Source organism: Drosophila novamexicana, unplaced genomic scaffold (assembly GCF_003285875.2).
Source record: "Drosophila novamexicana strain 15010-1031.04,08,12 unplaced genomic scaffold, DnovRS2.1 tig00000820-arrow-pilon, whole genome shotgun sequence".
Taxonomy (NCBI): Eukaryota; Metazoa; Arthropoda; class Insecta; order Diptera; family Drosophilidae; genus Drosophila; species Drosophila novamexicana.
The window spans coordinates 1,547,674-1,554,168 of NW_020824828.1; positions in this window are offsets into that span (position 1 = coordinate 1,547,674).

Here is a 6,495-nt window from a genome sequence, read left to right on the forward strand (position 1 = left end):
TCTCCGACCCCAGAAAGTATATATATTCTTGATCAGCATCAATAGCGGAGTCGATCTAGCCATGTCCGTCTGTCTGTCCGTCCGTCCGTATGTATGAACGCAAGGATCTCAGAACCTATAGAGCTAGAGACTTGAAATTTTAGATGTAGGTCCTCATAGTGCCTGCGCAGATCGAGTTTGCTTCCGATAATCGATAACTTACTACATTTCCAAGCAATCGATAAAAATCGATATCGATATCCTGTTTTTTTGGGCAATTTTGGCAAATAATAAGAGCTAGAGTCACCAAACTTGACATATAGCTTCTAAAATAGAATATATATATGCATTTGATATTGGAAGAAGAGGGTTCAGGGTATCGCCTAGTCGGGAGCTCTCGACTAGAACCTCTTACTTGTTTATTTTCGACTCATTGTTATCAGTAGATACATTTATAGATACTATGATATCGACACAAATATATTAGTAACTAGATAATTTATCAGCTCTGATATGATTTTTCATATCAACATATAGCTGGTATAGAGATACTTTCTTATATTGGATTATAAATTTGATCGTTAGCTTAATTCTATTTCTGCTGCTTAGCGCTTTCACAAAATTCTCTGATTTGAACTTGAAATACATTTCTCGGACAATTTTGAGTAGATTTGACATATTGAAATTGCCGCAGAGAAATCAATTTACAGCTCATCAGAATCTGACTGAGATCCAGATACGGGCAAGTTTGGGCATGATGATGATGTTGACGATGTTGCTGGCTTTGCTAACAATGCTTTAATTTATTTGCGCCCTATTTGATGACGCCGCTGGATGCTTATCTATGCGCCCGTCGACATCGTCCAGCTACTGATGCTCATCATTGTCACTGTCATCCGCTCACCTGGCAATGCAATCAATTTGCATGCGTTCTTTTCAGCTCGTGCCAATGGGAATCCCAGTAGATGCAGCCCATCAGAATGGCAGACAAACAATTTTGCTAGGGCTTAAGGCGGACTTTTGCTGTGTGGATTCTGTGCGCAATCATGGCCCAAAAGGAGAGTGCTTTCCGCAGCAGAAGCAGCGTCCATAAAACTGACCAACGGCACCACCTGCACCAGCAGCAGCAGCAGCAGCAACAGCAGCAAAAGATTGAGCTTGAGATTGAGTTGAGTAGAAATAAAAATTTATGGAGTGGTCATTTATCACAAGACGGGCAGCTTCTGTTTGTGTTTTCACGTTAGCCGAGCTACCAACTTTGCTATCTGTGTTGTAAGTCTGTTGGCCGTTTTAACTGTAAGCAGCTATAAAAACAGCAGCAGCAGCAGCAGCCAGAGAAACAACAACAAACAACAATTCCACCAGCACAGGCACTAACAATAACAATAACTGGCACGCTGTTGCTTGTATTTATTGTTGCTGTTGTTGCTCATTTGTTGCTGTTGTCTTTAGCTGGTTGTGGTTTATTTTGCAGTTTCTGTTGATTTACTGCTGCCGCCGATGCTGCTGCTACAGTAGCTGCTGCTGCTGCTGCTGCTGTTGCTTCTGCTTTCTGAAATTTAAAACTTTCATTTTTAATGGAATTTCCTTGTCAAAGACACAGTGGCTATTCCCTTGATGGGGTATCAGCACAGCGTGTTTCCTGATAATCCACTAATGTTTTTTTTGTTGATTTTTTTTTTTTTTGTATTTTAACTGACACACACGTACACACATTCACCCAGCTCCTATCTGGTCACGTGCTTTCGGAGCGCTTCGGCTACAGCCACGAATGTCCTTGGCACGACTGAAGACATTCAACACATAATCTTTGATTGAAAACCATTCAAATCAAATCGTGCATTTATGGAGGTACCTATGTGTTAAGGGCATGGGTGAGGGGGCTCAATAAATTGAAAAATAAATTTTATGGATAAAAGCTTCACCCGGGCAAGGACCAGTAATTCTAGTCATCTATTTTATCTTGACTCAAACGCAGTCCAAATTTACTTTACAACTTTTGACAGCTTTCCCGCTGTATATTTAAAATAATCGTTTCTCAAATAACGCCCTACTATGCAATTCTCATAAGTGAACATATCATATTAAGTAGAGTATAATGCAGCAAATAGACCAAAAAAATTCTTCCTTTTAATTACTGCTCTACTAAGCGATTCTCATGAATGCAAGGTGCGATCGTCGATTTTTTTTAATAAATATAAGTTAATCCCTACTTTTTACTTTGTACAACTCGTTCATCTGCTGCACAATCTCTGTACAAATTGTCGCATTTTAGCAACTGCATCTGCTAACAATAAAAATGATGTGCTCTATTTTTGCTTTCTTCAATATTTGCATGGACAGCACTTTGCTTGGCTCGAGTAAATTGCGCAATTAGTTTATGCGAATTTCAATTAATAACTCCGTTTTTTGGCAACACTTTTAACACCCCAAGCTCATACAAAATGGCAAAGGGAACAACATTCAGAATGCTCGTGTATATCAAAATAAAAAAACTAGCAAAAAAAATAGAAAAAAAAGAATCCATACAAAAAGCTGCCAAGGGCCTCCAAACGAAATTTATGACAAAAATTTATACACAGAGCGTATGTTTTGTCATGTGGCCATTCATTGCCCTCGCGTCGCCACTGTCACAGTCCGACTGTCCGCCTATCCGACTGTTTGTCCGTCTGTCCGTCTGTCCGTCCGTCCGTCCGTCTCCACCGTCTGTCTTTGTACACAGCTCCACACGTCTCACACCGCAACCCTGTGACGCCATGTTGGTGAAGCTGACCCGCCACCAGCCAGCAATTGGCTTTTTGTTCACTCCCCTTTTCTATTTTTTCCAAATGTTTTCCGCAACTTTTGGTGCATTTTATTTTTTAATTTTTTTTTGTTAGTAAAAAGTGTAAAAACTACAAAAATCGAGCTGTCATCATACATAAAATGTATACATATGAATATACATATATATATATCGCGCTAGTCCGGAACTGAAAAGCGGCACAGGCATTGGGGAGGGGTAGAGTATTCCCCAACCAGCATTTGTACCTAGCTAAATCGGATGACTGTCTGCAGCCGCGTGAATGCATTTTGTGTCCCTTAACACTTTTCAGCATGGATTCGTCTGCTCTGCCTCTGCGTAGCCAGCCCATCAATTAATGATATATTTTATATAATTCCACGCTTACTATGCGGGAAAAATGCTGCCCTGTCCAATCTATATGTAGGGCAAATCAAAAGTTTTGACTACTTTGGGATTAGGCGTGCGCAGCTTCAATGACTTATAGAGAAACTCGTTCCCTCGACTTGATATTATCGTTGGCGCGAATATTTTGTGCGCTTCATTGATTTAATGGAAAAACTTTTCGGTCCACAGTTTGTTTGTCTAATATTCTTTTTCTTTTTTTTCTGCTCTTTTCCACAAATCGACGTTCATAAATCGACAGGGTCGTGGTCAGTTTCAGTTTCAAATATCCTTCTTATTGTTGTTGTTGTTGTTGTTGTTGTTGTTGTTGTTGTTGATGGCCAGCCAAGTCCATTCCATACGGTTGCCGAAGCTGTTTATAGTAATTTTCAATAGTTTTGCGGTGTTCATGTGAAAAATATGTTCCGCTTGTTTCCCCTCTCTATTTTCTGTTGTCGGCTTCTGTTTTGTTTTGGCATCATTTTGCCAGCAGCTCTTGTTCTTGCTATTGTTATTTTCACATAGGATACTTTAGTTATGGGGCAAGTTATGTGACACTGATTCATGCCCTATTTGTCCTGCACGAATATTTTTCAATCGTTGATAAAATACATTTTTAATTTAGAAATCCAAAAGAGTCAAGCGACCCGACGCGACTTCTAGCTGTAACAGCCCATAGGCTCCTATGTGAAGAATGTCCTGTGAGGATTTTCAATTTTAACTACCCACACAGTTGCAACTAATAGGTAATAGGTATAATTGGAATGATGCGATTGCGACTTGATGATACCCTATACTTAATTGGTCCCACTCATTTGTAGTCCCCTGTGTTCCCAGAAATGTTTAGATAAATCAAATTATATTTCAATATATTTGTGTACCATAAATCAAGGGACTATCTTCAAAATCTTATTAGACAGACAGATAGCATTGAAATGGGTTGTTTTCTGTCTGCTAGGCGCATAGACTCAATTTTAGGTAAGCTTGAGTTATATTTGTTGGGTAAAGGGTATGCAATAATACTCCCGCTTACTCTTGATGTGCCATGTCATCCATGTCCTTGTCCGTGCCATGCAATTAAGTGGAACCCGCAGCGACGGCCCAGATAGACTGTTGACATCCACGTCGTCAAGATGATGATGATGAAGATGACGCTGACGACGAAGACGATGACGACGAAGAGGACGACAATGACGACTTGACTTGACGTAACTTGACACGAGCTGTGGTCGTTGCGAGTCGCAGTCGCAGTCACAGTTGCAGTTGCGATTCGCCCTCGAGACCAACAAAGTGTTTTCCTAGTTGAGTGCAGCAGTAAATGGTCGGGATGTCGATATTGTCATGTAACTTTCTTTCTCTCTAAATACACACACACACACACACACACGCACACACACACACACACACACAGCATCACACTCACGTGAGGCAGAGCGGCCGGCAGGAGGAAATTTTGCCAATTAAAGTTTGTTTTAATGAAGCAACTTACTTAGCTACCTACTTATTGTTGCAAGTAATGCAAATGGAAGCACCGCCCATTGCCTAGACAGCTGCTCTAGCTGCAGCTGTTCCTGCTTCAATTGTAGCATCGTCACTCACTTTGGGCAAACAGCTAACATCCTTGTGGCAACATCTCAGTTTACTAGCCAATTTACATTGGAAGCGGTGCTGCATGCGGTTGCACACTGCAACTATCTGGCTAAGTGAGTTGCTTCAACATTAACAATAGAATATTTTGAGTCGGAAGCTATATACAATTAACTATCTAGTAATTTTCGGTCGTGCATTCTCAAACTAGGAAAATTTGAAGCTCAACTTATAATTAACATAGATATTTGAAACTGAGTTGGAAGTCCATCAAATCAAGAACCAAAAGTTGAAATGTGCTTCCATGTTAGTTTTGTTGGGTGGCCCGAAAAAAAAAGTTCGTTTATCCAACCTTTGAGCAGCCTTATCCATCTTATTTAAGGTTCCCGCTTAAGCCCGAAACTTCACCCATCAAACCTTTGATCCCCATTTCCACCAAAAATAGTTGAATTTTCCTAAAACTGTGAAACTGATCTCAAATGAATTTAAAGAACGCTTTAAATGACTGGTATTTAAAACAGTTGCACGTTTTCACATATTTCGCTGGAATTTACGAACATCCCGTCTGAGCGCGCCCCTTCATCACGTTAGGTAACTTCCTTAAAAATATCAGTTTCCCAGCTTGCACGGCTTAGACTGTACTTTGATCTCCTTCATCACAGTCAGCCAGGTCATTTATGGGTCATTTATTATATACCATATATGCATTTATCGAACCATTGTTTTGTTCTTTTTTTTTGTTGAGAATATCCAAATTCTTAAGCAAAACCCGCACTTACGCTTGTGAAAAGGCAGGGAATGAAATTCTGTAAATTATGTAACTCGTCTGCAAGGACAATTCGAATTTCGGTTGATATTGTCATTAGTGCCTAAATTTGTTGGCGGTGCCTGTATTAGTTATCCTGGACATTGGTTTGAATAAAGCAGAAGAAGCTGGCATTAAATTAACTTTGGCGCGGACCGACAGAATGTCTGTGTGTGTGTATGTGTTTCAGTCATGGTGTAGTTGCCCGCTTGATTTTGTGTTCCGTCTGTACGGCAAGTCCTGTTGCATACAGAGCTCTAACGACACACACACATATGCCCATACACACTTCTTGCTGCAGCCCTGTATTGAGCTTGCCGCCGGTGCACGTCCCTCTGCCCCTCAGCCCTACCCGCTGTGTTGGCTCAACTTTTCTCTTGCTCTGTGGGAGTGCAAGTGTGTGTGTGTGCGTGTGAATATTTGCGAGCCTAATTAAAATTCCGCATTGCATTTAATGCCGTTGATGAGAATACGTGCTCAAGTCAGCGGAAATGTCCATTTAATTAATATTGTACAACAAATATATATATGTATATGTGAAAAACCACAACTTAGTTGATATCTGAAGGAGTGGGTTAGGGGGAAGGTGGAGGGAGCATCGAACAGCAGACGGGACTGAAGGGGAGCACTCGAGTGAAGCCCAGTTCCTCTTGAGATAAAGCACAACTTTCTGCAAAAATGTATTGTTAAATTTCGTTTGTCATTTATTTATACTTTAGTTCTTGTTGCTTTCAATACAATATTTATTTTGTTTATAATAATTTCATTTATTGCATTTGTTTTGCTTTTGTTTTGTGAATTCTGTTTGCATTTGGCTTTCAGGCTCTACATAAGACTAGAACTATTTTGTGAATATGTGTGTGTGTGTGTATGTGTGTGTGCATGTAATCCTGGCGAAGGATATCAATGTCGCCAAGCCCACAGCTCAGAGGGCATAGATAATACACACACTCACTCA